Raw genomic sequence first — 18,601 nt, 5'->3', positions numbered from 1 at the left:
CTGTCACGGTCATCACATCCTCTTTCGTAGCCCACCACCTCTGCCCCCCCCACATGCATTGCCCCTAAGATGGCCTCCACTTAGCAGTGCTCTTCAGAGTCTTCCCAACCCACTGAAGCTGGAAAATCTTAGAAGCCCATCTTATTCCCTCAAACTCCATGTGTTTTGCAGCACTCCCTGCGGCAAAGCAACATGGGCGTAAAACAGAAATCAAAAGACCCCGTGACAGAGTCCCCGGTAGCCTAAGTGATTGTACCTATGCCTGAAACCATGTGAAGCCATCAGCAAGCTGCCAATAAAGGAAAATGCTACAATCAATTAGCTGTTTTTAGCATAAGTTGTTTCTTTTTAAAATAACATGTATTGACCAGAGACACCCAAGCACACACTCCAGCCTGGGGGGGTCCAAAGAAAGACACCCAAGCACTGGCCTCAGGCATCTACGATGGACAAATATATGACGGAGAGACAAGGAAGATCGGGTGCGTGGTGGGGAGATGGAAGAGAAAGCAGAGTGAAGGGGTTCTTGCAGTATGGAGAAGGGGGGAACTGAAGCTTGACCTGCCACGAGGAACAGGCAGCTTTGAGGAAGCCACGGGGAGGTCCTGCCCAGGCTGCTGCCAAGGACTGTATCTGAGTCCACAGTCCTGCTGAAGCCGGGGTCTGTGTCCCTGTCTGTGGCCAAGCAGGTGTCCATGGTCTGGGTTGTCACTGGAGACCATGTGGATGGTGGAGGCTACACTTCTGCTGCAGTGGGACATGCTGATCTGAGTGGCCTGTGCAGCCACCTGAGGCCATAGAAACATCCAGGCCCATGCTGATGCTAGAGGTCTGGGTACTAAGGCACCAGGGGTCTGTGTTGATGTCTTAGGCCCGTATTACCACCAAAGGCTATACAGATGTCCCTGGTCTGGTTGTAGCTTGAGTCACTATTGTGAGCTGGCCCAGCTCCTTGCCTGAACAGCACAGTAGAGCTCACCCTGATGACAGGGAGAGCAGGTGAGTGTTCCCCCCAGGGCATGAACACAGGTGAGCTGGCCACAGGGTAGCTTGGGTGAAAGAGAAAAGCCCTCCCAGCCCCTTGCTCCTCAAAGCAGGCAGGAAAGCTATCCTCAGGTCACGAGAGTGGGAAAGCTGGTCCTCTCAAGGACTCGCAGCACTTGGGAGAGCAGGCCCTGCATCTTCTGCACTTCACCTGGGCAAAATAACAAGAGTTGGCCCTGGTGGTGAATGCACAAGTGAGCCTGCCCCTTGCCAGCTAGAGCATTGGATTATCCACGGCAGTGCCAGAGAGATCACCTGGTGGTTCAGGCACAGGAGAGCTGGCCAAGCTACCTCTCAGGCCCAGATCCAAAGCCTTGGGTTGGTCCACCCCAGTATCTACACTACTGATAAAGTGCTGGAGCATGTGAAAAGTCCTGCAGGCCCAAAGCTGCAAGATCTCCTTGACACAGGACAACAACAGGAGATCTGAGAGGAGTCCCAGTAAGGATCCAGTATTGATGGTGTAGCAGAAGCCAGAGACCTTGAAATAGGCCAATGACCCATTGCAATGAAGATTTGCAAGTAAAGATATATGGACAAAAAGGTAGACTGTGTGACACACTACAGCTTCCATAACAAAATGTTTATTTTGTTTTGTTTTTCTTTGCTTTCTTTTATTATACCTTATTTTATTTTCGTGGGGTGCGGGATTGCAAGGGCAGAGGGTAGATATGAAGGGATGGGAAGATGAGAGAGGTTAAGTTGCTTGATGTGAAATTCACAAAGAATCAATAAAAAAGTTTTTTTTTTAATTGAGGGACCAAATTCAACAATTTCCCTCCAAGAACCAGCCACAAATCTAAATATCAGGAAATGGAATACTGTTCTAAAATGTCCAATTAGCAGGTGGGGATAGCACATAGAATTCCTGTTACCCAAAGTTTGGCAGGAATATATTTGTACCTAATCCACTCCCCAAGTCATTAAGCATAGCAGTAGCATTCTGCCTACTGAAAACGGCTGCCTCCCCTGTGATCATGCCACTGGAGAGTCAGTCACCACCAGGGCGGGCATTGTCTTCACATGGAACTGTTGTTGAGTGTTTTAGAATGACATTGAGGACTGGGGTACCCTGCTTTTTAAGGTTGAAGTCTGTTGTTTCTGGATAGCCAGCTGAACTTGGTCTATTATGAACAACTCCTTTTTTCAATGGGGTTCTCTTTGCCTGGTCTGGGCACCCCCAGGTCCCCTAAGGATCGTCACATAGCTCTCAGGGAAAATTACCCTTTTCTGATAGAATCTGTTCATCAAGCACCTGTGGACTCCTAGAAATACCCCACCCTATGCTAAGGAGATTCTAGCCTTCAGGAAATGACCTTTAATAGTACCTGGAAGTTCTTCCCCCACCCATAGGTAATTAAGTACTGTGTTCTCCTTCTTGTGATAGGACCCTGGCTACTGCCTGTAAATGATGTACTCAGCCACTGCATATACATCATGTATCCTGGCATCTCTATTCCTAGCCAATCAGACACATTCACCCACAAAACCCTCCCCACTGTCCCAGGCTTATAAATGCCTGGTTCATGAATAAAGGTTAGCTGGCTTGCTCTCTCTTGCACTGGCAACATTGCTTCACCATGACTGTCTGAGACTCCTTATATTCTGGAGAAGGGAGGGTTCCCCTCCTCCCTGGAGAATCACTGCTAGATGCCTGGAGTAGCAATGCCTGAAGCCCACTCCATTGCAGTAAGATTAGTGCTGACAGCTGGTGCAGGGCCTGCATCTCACTGGACCTGTCTTGGGGGAAGAGGGGTGTCAGCCCACATCCTCTGCCTTACTTAGCACAGCAGCTTAACCAAAGAGCTGTAACACTGCAGTATCATCAAAGGCCTTTGGAACGCCTGAGTTTCCACTCCTGTCTGATACTGGCTATTTCATTCTACAAGAGATAAACTGTAACACCCAGTGGGAAACTCAATTTCCACCTCTACCCACCCACCTTGGCCCCCATGAGACCAGGAGCCTGCGCCTTAGTACTCTAAGCTGCCCCTGGCCCATGAATGAGAAACTGAACCTTTGGACCTTTGATCTGGAGGTCTGTCTGTTCTCCCCTGGAAACAAGCAGCACCTGGACCAGCCCACCAGATTCAGAAGCCAGGCCACCACTAGACACTGAACCATAGAGGTCATGTCATCAAGGTCCAACATGCCATCCATGGCTGGGGGAGCTTAAGTCTGAAAAAAAAAAAACAGTAGAGGGATGAGCAGGCTTAAGTAGCCCATGTGGAATAAGGCTAGTATCCCCCTGTCCCCATTGACTGAGTACCGCTCTCCATCTACGTCTCCTCTTCTTGAACTGTTGTCCGTCAGCATCAGCGCTATTGCTAGAGCAGGACCAGGCACTCTGTCCTTTCATCTTCTGTCCTCCGTGAGAGAGTTATCAGCCAGGGGTCCCCTACATGAGTCCGTTGCTTATGGGAGACACCAGGCAAATTGCCAATCCTCAACGGTTCTGTGCCCTAGGGGCTAGGGGATGGGGGATGGGGAAAGGAAGAAGAAGTAACAAGAGAGGTGGGGTTTATTTTGTTCATGTCTAAAAGAATGCTGTCCATCTTGACAGGGAAGGGCATGGCAACAGAAGCACGAAGTGGCTGGTCACATGGTACCCACAGTCGGGAATGCTCAGTCCACCTTCCCCTTTGTAATTCGGTCCAGCCCAAGAGAAGATGGTGCCTGAATTCAGGGTGGATCTCCCTGCCTCAGTTAATCCTCTCTGTAAACACTCTCATCAACATAGTACACTTGGAAATTCGTGTCCTAGATTCTCGCCTAGGCAAGTTGACAGTGATGAGCCATTCTCAGGGGCCTTCCACCCTCCTCACACCCTTCTGGTCATGCTCCACACTCAACGCCCATGAGCAGACACTCACCCAGAAGCACCTTGAGGGCCCCAGTGGCTCTAAGATCTTTCTGGGTGAACTGGGCTTGCACATGTGGATATCTTCTTTTGACCATGACCACTTGACCTTCTGAGATGTTTTCAAGTATTTATAAGAAAATATCCTGGGCACACCACAGCTCAGGAAGAGAAAGCTTAGATTTCAGGAATGACAGCAGCTTTCATTTTGTTGCTGGTCCAAATCCACAGAAATCTCAATACAGCCTTAGCCTGCAAATGGTTGGGTCCTCCCTGTGGCTTCAGGAATCTGTTCTCTTCTATATTAGTCATTTGTGTATCACCTTTATCCAATACCTGACATAAACAAGGGAGGGATAACATATTTTGGCTAATGACTTTAGAGGGTATCAGTTCATCCTGTGAGGGGGGCACAGCAGAGTTCATGACAACAGGAACAAATGAAGGAGGTTTCTCATGTCACAGTGGACTGGTGTACTTCGCAGCTGGAACCAGGAGGCCAGTTATAATCTTCAAGGGCCCTTTCCTAGCTGCCATACCTCTACCAGCTAGGCACTGACTCCTAAAGATTCTGCAGCCTGTAGAAACGGAAGCCAGAGGGCACACACTCAAAACATGTGCATGTGGGGGACATTTCAGGTTTAACCCAGGGCCTCCTTCCTCACAGCAACATGGGCGAGTTTACAGAAGATGGAGGCTACAGATGTGTAACCCATTGCCTCCACCCTTGCTTAATTTTGTTATAATCAGCCTAGACTTAACAAACACATATCAATCTCATTAATATGTAACTTATACACTATGTATGCACACACACACATATATGCTAAATATACAAAGTAGTTGGTTTGCCTGTGCTTACGTTGAACACATGCTCTGGATGTCCATGGCACTGTGGACCTTTGTTTTCAACAAAGATGTCATTTCTAGATGCTAATCGTGGCAGCTGCCTGGATTCTCAGCGTGTCTGCTCACTCTCTAAAAGCCCTTCGAGGGCTGTCCTATGTTACAGTCCCCTGAGTTTCCACTGGTTCCTTGCAACCCCACTGGCCTGTCTGCACTGTAGCTGTACCCCACCTTCCCCTGTATACACACACATACATATATATCACACACACATATATTCAACATACACACATATGTATATAGCATATATGTTTATATAGAATATATGGGTATATATGCAACCAAGAATGTGTATGGGGGGGTGGGTAGGTGTGGTTGTGTGTGTGTGTGGGTGTGTGTGTATGTGTGTGGGTGTGGGTGTGTAGCCAAGATCTAGAAAAATTTCTCCATTTAAAATTTCACTTGGTCTCAGCCTCTCTTTCTCCAATTTATTATTTCCCCTGTTGAAATATACATGGATGAAGACAAGGATGGGAGGGGGACAAAATCTACCCGCATTTAATGACAGTGCCCAATTAGCTGAAGCCTCTTGCCTTGGTGGTGTGTCTCTTGAACATTTGTAATTGTCATTATCTGAAAGAGCAGAGAAGGTCAGAACCCAGGGTCCCTGGAGAGTAGGAGGTGACAGGCAACAGTGCGGGCCTTGCATGCCTCTGACGGCTTTGTCCCTACAGGAGGAAGGTGTCCACCAGTGAGTCCTTGCTCACAGTCATTAACCTTGGCTACAGGGACATTTTGAGTGACAGAAAGCAATCAGAGCACCATGCAAAGAGATATTCAACTAGTAGGGACATGTGTATTATAGAGGAAACTGGGGCTCCGAAGCCAGAAAAGAACACGGAGGCCTGCCTTAAAGGGACATCCTCCTCATCTGGATCTAACTGGCTCTTCATCCCTCTTCTTTCCCCCCTTCTCATGTGCTTGTGCTTTCATCGGAGTAATACTATTTACTAATCAGTGCAAATCAATTTGCTAATGGTGTCACAACCCAAATATCTCAGCTCTTCCCTCTGTTCATAAAGTACCAACTGTGACCCTGTGTTCCAATATATAACCAGCAAAACAAATTCCAAGCAAGAGGCATGATACCTTTGACCCCTAAGAATATCTGGCCTAAAGACACTTACTAAATTCATTTTCCGTTATGCTGGTCACAGCAAGAAATTACTCCTTACAATTTGGGGTGGGGTTGGGTCTTGTTTTTGTTTTGGGGTTTTTTGGGGGGCGTTGGTGTTGTTTATTTGCTTGTTTGTGGGTGGGGCTTTCTGTTGTTTGTTTGTTTGTTTGTTTGTTTGAGAGAGGGCTTCTTTGTGTATCCTTGACTGCCCTGGAATTAGCTCTGTAGACCAAGCTGGCCTTCAATTCACAGAGATCTGCCTGCCTCTGTCTCCCAAATGCTAACATTAAAAGCGTGTGCTGGCACCACCTGGCTCCTTTATAAAGTTCTTAGCTGGGGCTAGAGAGATGGCTTACCAGGTAAGAACACTGCCTGTTCTTCCAGAGAACCCAGAGTTGAGTCCCAGCACCCACAAGGAGACACATACCCATCTGTAACTTCAGCCTCAGGGAATCCAATGCCCTTTTCTGACTTCTGTAGCCACCAGGCATGTGTGTGGTGCACAGACATACAATGCAAGCAAAACATTCATGCACATAAAATAAAAGAAGCATTAAGAAAATAAGTTCTTAGTTCTTCAGTCACCCCCACCAGTGGGAAGGAACTGACATAAGAAAATAACAATGCAAAATGGAAGAAAATAAGACCTTATTGTCAATCCGAGGAATTGCCCCACCCAGGCATGAACCACTCACTGGTAGTGTAGAAAATACACCAACATATTTTACTACCACTTATGACGTACCTGTTTTTAGCAGTTTCAATATACACTTTCTCAGTTAGCATTCTATTATGCCTAGGTTATGTGCCCCACCCACACGCCCACCCACGTCCCCTGCCAAAAAAAAAAAAAAAAAAGCCAAAACCCAAAAACCTCCTAGTGCCTCAGAATGTTGCCTGTACATGCTGACAGGACCATTAAAGTGCTCATTAAGTTAGAATGAAGTCTCGTGGATGGGCAGCAACCCAACACAGCTGTGTCCTAATAAAACTGAGAGACTATACACAGGTCTATGCAGAGAAAGGCCATAGAAGACACAGGGAGAGGATGGTCATCCATGAGTCACAAGTAGAGAAGACAGCCTGTCCCACCTTAGTCTTGGTCTTTCAGCTTCCAGAATGGGGAAGAAGCACATTATTCTATTTAAGCCATGTGGACTGTGGCACTTAGTTATTGGCTGAGCAAATGACTATATCTCCCCATTGGCCTATATGGTACCTCTCTTTGATTACAACAGGCTCCACCCCAACCATCCCATTATTAACTGAAAATATCATAATTCAAAACTGCATTTTGTCCACTTACAATTGCCAAGTGTCCCTGCTTAGCAACACCATGCACTGTGGACTGTCAGGTGTCCTCTGAATGACCCCCCAAGGCTGACTGGGAACCTCTGCTTTACATCTTGAGAGAGTCCCCTGCCTCTGAGAAGCACCCAAAATCAAATTGTAAAGTATATTTTCTACTGAATGCACACAGCTTTCACACCAATGTAAAATGGAGAGCCTAAGAGGCATCCACATTTCAGTGTAGATGTGAAGATACAAAGACTTGGTGATTGAAAGTAACTTGTTGGCAACCCCAAAGTAAAGAACTGACTTCTTTTCAGCACCTCATGTTTCCATAGGCAACTCCGATAAATGTGTTGGTTCACCAAGCCATACTGGGCAGAATCCTTTCCTTGTGTATCGGTGCCTTCTCTATCTGGAGTGAAGAGATAATTCATTTGGTCCACCTGGGAGAAGTCATATATCACCGTCTTGGATGTCAGATCCAATTTGAATAGAAATGATCCCAATTTTGACTCAAAGCTTTGAAATGAAAATGGTGTTTCCCAGGATGCACACTGGGTAGAAATGGCTCTGATCATCCACTGGACCCTTAAACCTGGCAGCAGATGGTCAGTGAAGCCTGGGATGGCTGCACTGCAGGTGTCATGTGAAGGCTGATCCAGGCAGAGAACTGTGGCTCAGCCAAAGCGAGCATCTCTAAGGTGCGTAGGGCCCCCTAAGGCATTTATGAGTAATAAACCAGAAAATCTTCATAACATCCTGTGGGCCCTGGCCTACTGTTGGTCCATTGGACAGAGGAGACGCTCGAGGCACAGTAGCAGAACAACTGGCACATGTCAACAGGAGACAGAATGGAGCACCAACCTGCCTGCCCCGCCAGCATATGAGCTGCCAACGGCCTTAAAGTACTCGGACATGAAGTGGGCTAGGGCACAATCCTTGCCGGAAACTACAAGGCCTTTCGAAATTGACAATGCGAAGTTTGCTTTATCCTCAGGACGATGTTCTAAACTCCCCAGTCAATGCCTGAAACTTCAGACAGAACCGAATCCCAATGACACTTTGTTTCTTGTTTATGCACAGAAGCATAAATTCACTGTCCCTCTCATCTCAGCCAAGCACTCACACGTGGCCAACAGCTCTTGCAGTTTAAAGTGTGATGGCAAAAGAAGCAGTAAGCCCCGCCCCCAACTCCATCAAGGTTCCACAGAGAGACTTATTCTTCCCACAGATTGTAACAACTTAAGTGCGTTTCTTCCTCTTTCCTTACCCCACAGTTCCATGTAAGGAAGTACTTTATAGTTTCTCTCTGAACTTTTTAAAGTACCATCATCACCACTTTTGCAATCTGAACTCATGATTAAGTGAAATAAAGGTTACTTAACACAAACATTGCAGTACTGAGACTGCTGATCTGACATCCAAGATGGTGATGCGAGACTTCTCCCAGGGAAACCAAAAGAATTACCCATCCACTCCAGATAGAGAAGGCACCAATAAACCAAGGAAAAGATTCTGACCAGTACAGCTTGGTGAACCAATAAGTTTATTGGGATTGCCTATAGGAACATGGGTTGCTCAAAAGCAGTCGCATGATTGGGAAGTCTCCTAGGTTACTTATAAGCAGCTATTCTACTGGCGTGCCTATGTGCCCACCCCTTGCCTCATCAATTCTTTATTTCTTATGTAACTTCAGAAAAGGAAGAGATTTTATGAGGATCTAGTGAGTCAAATGATACATGAGGAATCCAGGCATGCCATATGTGTCACATAGGTTTCAATATCCTTCTGGGACCTTCCATAAGTCCCTCCATTGATCTCCTCTTTGCCAAGGCTGCCTTTCTGAAGCAGCCTTGTGTGCTGGTTGGTTTTGTTGTTGTCTTGTTTTGTTTTTGCCAACTTCACACAAGTTAGACTCATTTGGGAAGAGGGACTCTTAGTTGAGAAAATGTCATCATCAGATTGGTCTAGTTCTTGATTAGTAACTCATGTAAAAGAGTCTAGCCCACTGTGGGTGATGCCACCCTTAGGCAGGCAGTCCTGAGATGTATAAGAAAGTGGGCTGAGTAAGTAGTATCTTCCATGGCTTCTGCTTCGGTTCCTGCCTTCAGGTTCCTGACTTCCCTCCACCTGACCTGCATGAAGAGGTAAATCCTTTCTTCCTCAAGTTGCTTTTGGTCATGGTGGGTTTGCTTTGTTTATTTGATTAGTTGATTTCCCTTGCTTCTTTTAAACTTTCCCAACATAATATTTTCATTAATTATCTCAAATTTTCATATAATGCACCCCAATCACACTTTGCTTCCCATCCCTCCCAGATCCACTATCTGACCCTTGTGCACTTCCCCCAAAAAACCCAAAACAAGTAAACAAAAACAAAACACTAAGTTCAGTTTGTGCTGTTCATATACTCAGTGGAACATGGTCAAACCACCAGTGGCCACCAGCTCATTAAAGAAAACTCAGTCCTTTCCAGCAGCACCCTGCCTCCAGGAGCCATCAGCTGCGAAGAACTACACTTCAGCATTGTTTTCACCATTTTTAAGGACTCTCTTCAGTAGCTTCCTGTCTGGATTGTTTCTTGGGGGTGGGGGCCTGGTTATCACAGAAGCCTTCAATATCTCTCATCCTCTGTCATTAGTCTGCAGTCAATGATACTACTGTAAAAGAAGTTTCCTTGCCCATAGCTGCTGGCAGCGGCATGGATCATGGACTTGCAGGTGATTTCCAGCAGCAATACAGAATGTGGACATCAACGTGCTGAACCATGAATCACGGACATCAGTGTGGCCTCCAGCACCAGCACAACCATAAAAGTCTTTCGAGGAGACTGAATGCAAAGAATAAACTATTCTTCATCTCAGATATCTTGTTGTTGTTCAGAGGCAATGTGTCTGGGAGAAGCACCTGACCGAGACACTGCCCAAGATGCTGGACATCGAGCTGCCTGAGATGCTCTATGTACACCGAGCTGCCTGAGATGCTGTACACTGCCCTGCAGAAGATGCTGTACACCACCCTGCCTGAGATGCTGTACACCCCCCTGCCTGAGATGCTGTACACCCCCCTGCCTGAGATGCTGTAGACTGCCCTGCCTGAGATGCTCTATGTACACCACGCTGCCTGAGATGCTATACACTGCCCTGCAGAAGATGCTGTACACTGCCCTGCCTGAGATGCTGTACACCACCCTGCCTGAGATGCTGTACACTGCCCTGCCTGAGATGCTTTATGTACACCACGCTGCCTGAGATGCTGTACACTGCCCTGCAGAAGATGCTGTACACCGCCCTACCTGAGATGCTGTACACCGCCCTGCCTGAGATGCTGTAGACTGCCCTGCCTGAGATGCTCTATGTACACCACGCTGCCTGAGATGCTGTACACTGCCCTGCAGAAGATGCTGTACACTGCCCTGCAGAAGATGCTGTACACCGCCCTGCCTGAGATGCTGTACACTGCCCTGCCTGAAATACTGTACACTGCCCTGCCTGAGATGCTGTAGACTGCCCTGCCTGAGATGCTGTACACTGCCCTGCCTGAGATGCTGTACACTGCCCTGCCTGAAATACTGTACACTGCCCTGCCTGAGATGCTGTAGACTGCCCTGCCTGAGATGCTGTAGACTGCCCTGCCTGAGATGCTGTACACTGCCCTGCCTGAGATGCTGTACACTGCCCTGCCTGAGATGCTGTACACTGCCCTGCCTGAAATACTGTACACTGCCCTGCAGAAGATGCTGTAGACTGCCCTGCCTGAGATACTGTACACTGCCCTGCCTGAGATGCTGTACACTGCCCTGCCTGAGATGCTGTACACTGCCCAGCCTGAGATGCTGTACACCACCCTGCCTGAGATGCTCTATGTACACCACACTGCCTGAGATGCTGTACACTGCCCTGCAGAAGATGCTGTACACTGCCCTGCCTGAGATGCTGTACACTGCCCTGCCTGAGATGCTGTACACTGCCCTGCCTGAGATACTGTACACTGCCCTGCCTGAAATGCTGTACACCACCCTGCCTGAGATGCTGTACACTGCCCTGCCTGAGATGCTGTACACTGCCCTGCCTGAGATGCTGTACACCACCTTGGCCTCCCTGCCTGTAACCCAGGCATGACCATCATGTTTTAAATTTATGTCATCTTACAGCTTGTGGTTTATTATCCAGTGAAGTCAGGGCAGGAATTCAAGGGAGAAGCCGATACAGAGGCCATGGAGGAGTGCCGCTTACTGGCCTGCTCACCGTAGCTTATCCAGCCTGCCTTCTTATCTGGTCATGGTTTTATCACAGCAGTAGAAATCATAATTAAGACAACTTGGCAAGTTGCTGTCCTCCCCAAGTCACCTTCCAGCTCTCTTGCATTATGTTAATTTTTTTCTCTTTAGTTTTTTTTAAGTGTATTATTCACATTGTTAGAATCCTCACAAAACAGAGAAGCTTCTGAGGGAAGTGGTAGAGCTCCAAAGACAAGGATGTCTCTTTAAAGACGACCACACAAGCTAGCTAGTCCCCTTTTCTTTTTTTATAAACTTCAAAAGTTTTCTCTCTCCTCCTCGTCATTTTGCCCCCACAGCTGCCTTCTCTCCAACATACTTGTCTTCCCATGGGTAGCTGAAGCCTAGGATGATCTTCACTTCCCAGAGTTCCTCTCACTCAGAGCTTGCCCACTGCTTGCTGTCCTTTCTCTCTGACCATCCAGCAGGCTTCCCCCCCAACACCCCCCCCCATCTTTCTTCTTGATTCTCTCTCTGCTCCTGCTCTCTGTCATGAACAAGCAAGTGGCTGCTTATTCACCTAAGCATTCCATATAGAACGCAGATATGAAACTCAGAAAGAGGTGGTGGGTGTGGGGGAGAGAATGAGCCAGTGGGGCTCCCTTAGACACAAGGAAAAAGATAACATCGGACAATCACTTTCAGGTCAGATATATTACCCTCCCAAGAGAGAGCTCAGGGGTTCTCTGGAAGCATGCAGCACAGAGACCTAAAGCAAGGACCTGTGTCTGCTCACAGAAGCCAAGGAGGTGAGGAAAATCTCTGACCAAGAATGGGAAGCAGCCGGGCAGCTTACAAGAGGAAGGACATGAAAACTCCTAGCGTTGGGCCCATGATGTTATGGCACCAGAAGGAACAGGGCAGAGCTGGGTGCCAGCAGAACACAGTGTGGGGAGCACATCACCCAAGAGGAGAGGGAACAGAGGACAGGAAAGCCACAAAAAGACTTCAGATTGTGTACCACAGGTAATGGAGACGGAATAAGTACTCTTAGAAGAGAAACCAAGAGCATCCTCCTTCGTGTGTGTGTGTGTGTGTGTGTGTGTGTGTGTGTGTGTGTGTGTCTGTGTCTGTGTGTGTCTGTGTATGTGTGTGTGTCTGGGTGTGTCTGGGTGTGCCTGTGTGTGTGTTTGTGTGTGTGTAATGTTGGGGATTGAATCCAGGAGTGTCTTCATGTAGGACAAGAGCTCTGTCACTGAACTTTACGTCTACTAAAGTACTATTTGAATTTTACATTTTGAGACCTGTATGTAATCCTAACATCTAGAAGGAAGAGACCAGAAGATCAGGAATCCAAGACCATCCTCAACTACATAGCAAGTTGAAGCCAGCCTAGGTGACCGGAGACCCTATCTTAATGGCCTCCACCCTTACTGAGTATGGAATGTGTTCATATCTTGTTCAAGAAGTATAAAAACTACATATTAAGAAGCCCCTCTTGGGTTGGTTCTCCTCTTTCCTAAATCACAACAGCTTCTTAGGTCTCATTCCCATCTTTGTGCTGAAACAAGTGTGGCCAGTGTCATAGTTAGCTTCAGTTTTCAGCTTTGACACACTCGAGAAGGGGGAGCTTCCACTGGGAAACTGCCTCCATCTGATTGGCCTGTGGGTGTGTCTGTGGGGCATCGTCTTAGTTATGAATTGATATAGGAGAGCCCAGCCCACTGTGGGTGGCTCTGTCTCTAGTCAGGTGAGCCTGGGCTGCGTAAGAAAGGCAGATGAGCAGGAGCCAAAGAGCCAGCAAGCTGGAGGCGCTCCTCCAGCGGTCCTTACTTCAGTCTGTGCCCAGGTTCCTGCCTTGAGTTTTTCCCGACTTCCTTCAGTGATGAGTATGGCCTTGGGGCGGGGGGCCAGGAATGATTGAATAAACTCTTTCTGCCCTGCGTTTCTTTTGGTCATAATGTTTATCACAGCAATAGAGAGCAAAGCAGAACAGCCAGGAACTCTTGTTTTTCTCCTTGCATATTCAAGGAGTTGCACACCACACGGTGATCTGTACCTTAATGTTTTTGTGCTCACTTTTGACTGTTCTGCATAGTGTTGGTTTCTTTACTCTTGGCGTCATAAACCTGGACCTGGTATAGCTAGTCCCTCTCCCAGCAGATAGCAAGCCTTGGAGGACAGATGCTACATCGTATCCTATTTTGCAAGGGAAAGGTAATCAGTTTTTTTTTTAATCCATTAATTGGAGTAGATGATGGAAAAGAAGAAACTAAATGCTTGTTGAATAAATCCCTCACTATCAAAAAGAACAAATGCTTTCACTGGCCTTTTCCTTCCAATATTTTACTTTAAATTATTTCATTTCCCCAAGAGTACCAGAAGTAGAAAAAATACTTAATGAATTCCCAGGGATCCACTCCACCCCCCACCCCCAACATGCTTCCACAAACCCCAACTTTTCCACAGTGTTGACTCTCATCCTTTTCTGCCACCCATCCACTTGGGGAACAAAAAGGGTAGGTGGTTTCAAACAAATACCACACATTGTGTCTTCTGCAGGTACCAAGGACTCATGGGTAGACGAAGACTTTCCTTTAATTATATAGCCGCATGCCAACAAAGTTAAGAGTAGGTCTTTAATATCATGGGCTGGCCAGGCCACACTCACAGTGCCTCCATTTCTCAAGTGTGCCTTTATACAGATGATGTTGTGGGTTCAAGGCCATGCATAGCCCTCAAGGGTTACTTGGTTCTTATATGCCTGTTGGTCCTCTTTTGTCCTGTTCCATCTCAGATCTCTTTTATTGCTTTCTTGAAGTATTGTGTTCTCTCTCTCTCTCTCTCTCTCTCTCTCTCTCTCTCTCTCTCTCTCTCTCCCTCCCTCCCTCCCTCCCTCCCTCCCTCCCTCCTTTTTTCCTGGAAGCTGGCATGATTTGTATTTGAAGGAGTTCTTAGATGCTGTGTAGTCACCTATAAATGACAGTAAGCAATGGAAAGGCCATGTTAATCACCCAGGCTGGAAACTGGTGCCCCCTGGACTATGGTACTAGGAGGTAGGTCAAAGGGCAGTGTGCTGGATAGTTTTATGTCAACTTGATACAAGCTAGAGTCATCTGAATACAGGAAACCTCAACTGAGAAGATGCCTCCATAAGATCCAGTTGTTCTACAGGACATCTTCTTAATTAGTGACTGATGGGGAGGGCCCAGCCCACAGTGGGTGGTGCCATCCCTGTGCTGGTGAGCCAGGGTTCTTTTTTTTTTTTTTTTTTAAGTACCCTCCATGGCCTCTGCATCAGCTCCTGCCTCCAGGTTCCAGCCCTGCTTGAGTTCCTGTCTTGACTTCCTTCAATAATGAACAGTGTTGTGGAGGTGAACGCCAAATAAACCCTTTCCTCTTCAAGTTGTTTTGCTTATGGTTCTTCATCACAGCCATAGGAACCTGGACTAAGATAGGCTACAAGGAAAAAGGAGTGGGCTTCCCCAGAAGTGTGCAGAAGAGGAGACTGGTGAGGCGTGCTGACCAGTTAAAAAGAACTGGGCTTCTCTATGCTCTGTTAAAAAAACAAACAAACAAAAAATAAACAATAAAAAAAACCCTGGGTGTTACTATGTGACAACACCCACAAAACTGTTTCTTCTAGAGAAACATCTAAATGCTTGCAGACATTCTTCTCACAATTGTCATTTATGGCAAGTTTTAAAGGCAAACAAAGTTGTACTATTACTGTTGGTGTTAAATTTTATTGCTGTGGCTTTAAAACATAAACAAAAATAATTCCTTAAGTAGTTGGCAATTGGAATTATCCTCCTGGGAACAGATTTTACTGCTATGGATACTGTAAAACACAAAGATAATAAATTTAAATTGCAGTATTAGTATTGGGAATAAATTTTATTGCTTTGGCAGAAACACAAAGAGGCAGGATTCATAACTCTTGTGAGTTGGGTTTTTTTTTCCCCAGCACTAGGTTTACATCTAACGGCACTGGGTCTGGTGTGCAGGGAAGAGCAAAGGTTATTGGTGTCACAGGTCATATGTTCAGGTGCAACAGAGACTCAGGAGAAGCTACATTCTCACAGGGGCTTTTGGGTAATGGAATAGTGAACCTGCCTATCAGAGGACAAACTAGGTAGAAGCAGGTGGTCCTTCGGCATGGGGGAGGGGTCTTCTGAGATGCCCCATAGCAACTGGATTGTTGAAAAGTCTCATCCTAGTTTGGATGGCTGTATTCAGCAAGAACACCCCCTTTAGTTCACCTTCCAGCATCCAGCCCCTCTGAAGACCATGGGCAGCAAAGGTATAATTCCACATACCTAGTGGGAAGCTATAGAGAGGGTGACTGGACTCTCAAGTGAGGGTCTCATGGCCCTCCCCACTCCTTTCTACGAGGAAACACCAACAGGCCGAATCCTGAGGGTCAGGATGGTAATGCCTGCTATGTTGGGGTGAAGAGCAGTCTGTGACACTGTGACCTCTCCCCCCACCCCCCACTCTACCTGAAATGTCTCCTGGTTGGCAACAAGCACAGCCCATGGCTCTGCAAGCTCCTCACTTAGTCCCATTTGCAAAACTGAGCTCAGCAGATTAAAGATGATTGAAGTTTGGGTGATGGAAATTTCATCTCTCATGTGACAGGATTTGGGAGGTGGAGCCAAGGCTTGGGTGGGGGAGGGGGAAACATGTCATGAAAATTGATGCTACTTTATCAAAGGCCTGGCCTCCTTGTGGCTCTTGTCCACATTTCTACCACATGGTAACGTACCAGGAAAGCCCCCACACTAGGTTTTCCCCCACCTTGACCTCAGACTTCCTCACCTTTAGAGCCATGAGCCAACAAACTTACTGCTCACTGTAAAGTGTCAGCTTATGGGCCAGAGAGAACAACATGAAACAGCTAGTGCTCTGTGGTAGTTTGCCTTGGGCCTATTCCCCACAGGTGCCTATGGCCACCTCGGGGAAGGGACTGCATGTGCCCTGTTGCACACATGTGTATTGCTTTTGGCTCCCCTCTCTCCCATTATCCGCACAACTCCCCATTCACCAACCTTGCAGATACTGACCCACAAACTCTCACAGAGGGCATGTCAGACTTTGTTATTCTCTCTCTCTCTCTCTCTCTCTCTCTCTCTCTCTCTCTCTCTCTCTCTCTCTCTCTCTCTCCAGGGTCTCACTATATAGCTCTGGTTGTCCTGGAACTCACTCTGTAGGCCAGGCTGGCCTCAGACTCACAGAGATCCCTTTTCTTCTCTTTCCCAAGTGTTGGGATTAAAGGTGTGTATCACTATGCCTGGCTGACCTTGATTTTCTCCTCAACCCTTGTCAGTCCTTAATTTTCCATTCCTGACACTTTAATTGTAGCCTTTTTCCTCTGCATATCTGGTGACAATAATGGCCACTGTCCCTGAGTGTGAATCACGTAGCAGGCTGTGCTTAGTTTCTGGAATTGGTGCCTCATTTGACCCTCAGATCATCTCTTGGATCTCTCTCTCTCTCTCTCTCTCTCTCTCTCTCTCTCTCTCTCTCTCTCTCTCTCTGTGTGTGTGTGTGTGTGTGTGTGTGTGTGTGTGTGTGTGTCTGTCTGTCTGTCTGTCTGTCTGTCTTTAGAAACTGAGGTTCTAAGGTTAAATATTAAGAGAACAAATGTGCTTTTGAAAACTGCTAGGCACACAGAGAACAAATCTCAGGTCCTCCCCTGTTGTTCAATGACACACACACGCCCCGCCCCACCCCCACCCCGGCCATGGTTCTGTCTTCTCCTTCTTCCTTCATTCAACAAGTGAACTCCTTGAGATGAAGCACCAGTGTCTCCAGACTACAGCATCCTCTAGTCCAAGAAGGGTAGCTTTGTTCACAGAGAAGCTGGTGTTCCTCGTATCTAAAATGCCACGGCTTTCTTTCCGTTGTCTGATGTCTGCATATCCCTCAAGACTTATTCTAGATACATTTATCAGAGATTCTGCTCTTGAACACTTCCAAACACCCATGAGCACCGGGCCATGCACCCATGTGAGCACAGACACCCATTCACGCAACACACGGTGACGGCTTCCCGCCTGGCTCGCACTGTCCCTGGATCGTACTCCCTCCTTGCTAACGGTATCCATCCCATCCGCCTTGACTCAGATTCTCCTCCTAAGAGTAACTAACCCCAGGGCAGAGATCACATCTTTAATCTGTGACTGGGAATCCAGTGCCTGAATCTCAGCACACGGGTTTCTTAGTGATGGCTTGCTGCTTGCGTTCATGAGTGAATATGTGCTGTAAAGCACCGTGAACTCAACAGCAACTATTAAAACAGTGAGATATAGACTTTTGGGTCTGGAGAACGTACCAGGCCAGGTCTTTTATTCAGTCTGATGAAGCCTATTTTACATCCTACTTATATGTTTCAGATCCAGTTGACTACCACTGTCCTGCTTCCTCTCTAATAGCCGCAACAGTATGACCACTAACTCTCGTGAGAGGATGTAACTGGTGGAGCATAAGCAACTCCTCCCATTGCTCTTCATCAAGTGCGTGGGAAATGGTGCCCCGGAAGTCCCAGAACCATTGCTGAGGGCACTGCTGTCCATGCTACCGCAAACTTGAAATGCTTCAAGTAGTAAAGAGATCACATTCAATAAGTTTGGATCCTCTCAGAGACCAGCGTCAGCTTAACATCTGCAAGCCTTTTGTTTGAGAGGCAACTGGCAATTGTGTGAAGTGTTTTTCCTCTGCAAATGGTCCCTACTGAGGTCATAAACTTACAGACCCAGAGGACGGAATTCACACACATACTGCGGCTGACATGAGCCAGGCCCCCTGACCCTAGCAGTGCAAGGCTGGTTCCGGCCTCTGCTTCTGTCTCCATAGAAACAGACATCCACTCAGCAAAAGTAAGTTCAAGTCCGCTTTGTTTTCCTTTCTTCTTATGTGGAGGTAAACAATGAAGGTTTCGCTAATTAGAGAAATCAGACCTGTGGCTCATACTTAGGATGGTTTAGAAGTGAGATGTTGCTAAGTGGGAACAGTGTGGCAGTTCTGAGTTGGCACTAGCCTGCCTGCTCACGGGATAGCATTCATCTTTGTCTGGTATTGGGTTCCTCAAGCCCTGCATCGGAATCATCTCCTTACAGTCAGGTAACCTTTACGACTGCACACATTGCCGGGCATTCAC

The 18,601-nt window shown here is 47.1% G+C and overlaps 1 long non-coding RNA gene across 1 annotated transcript in view; it reads right to left on the bottom strand.

Annotated features, from left to right (window-relative positions):
• Window positions 1-1,810: 1,810 nt before the first annotated feature.
• The window catches only part of LOC311585756, a 41,550-nt gene continuing 24,759 nt past the window's right edge, over window positions 1,811-18,601 (bottom strand). Inside the window, exons 3-4 of the long non-coding RNA XR_014775340.1 lie at window positions 3,314-3,513; window positions 1,811-3,222 (exon numbers count right to left, since the gene is read on the bottom strand). This is a non-coding gene — a long non-coding RNA (uncharacterized lncRNA). The remainder of the gene's footprint in view (window positions 3,223-3,313; window positions 3,514-18,601) is intronic.

The sequence above is a fragment of the Acomys minous genome, assembly GCF_964271855.1.
Source record: "Acomys minous genome assembly, chromosome: 1".
NCBI lineage: Eukaryota > Metazoa > Chordata > Mammalia > Rodentia > Muridae > Acomys > Acomys minous.
The sequence above is the reverse complement of the archived record's forward strand: the minus strand, read 5'-3'. Positions and strand labels throughout refer to the sequence as shown.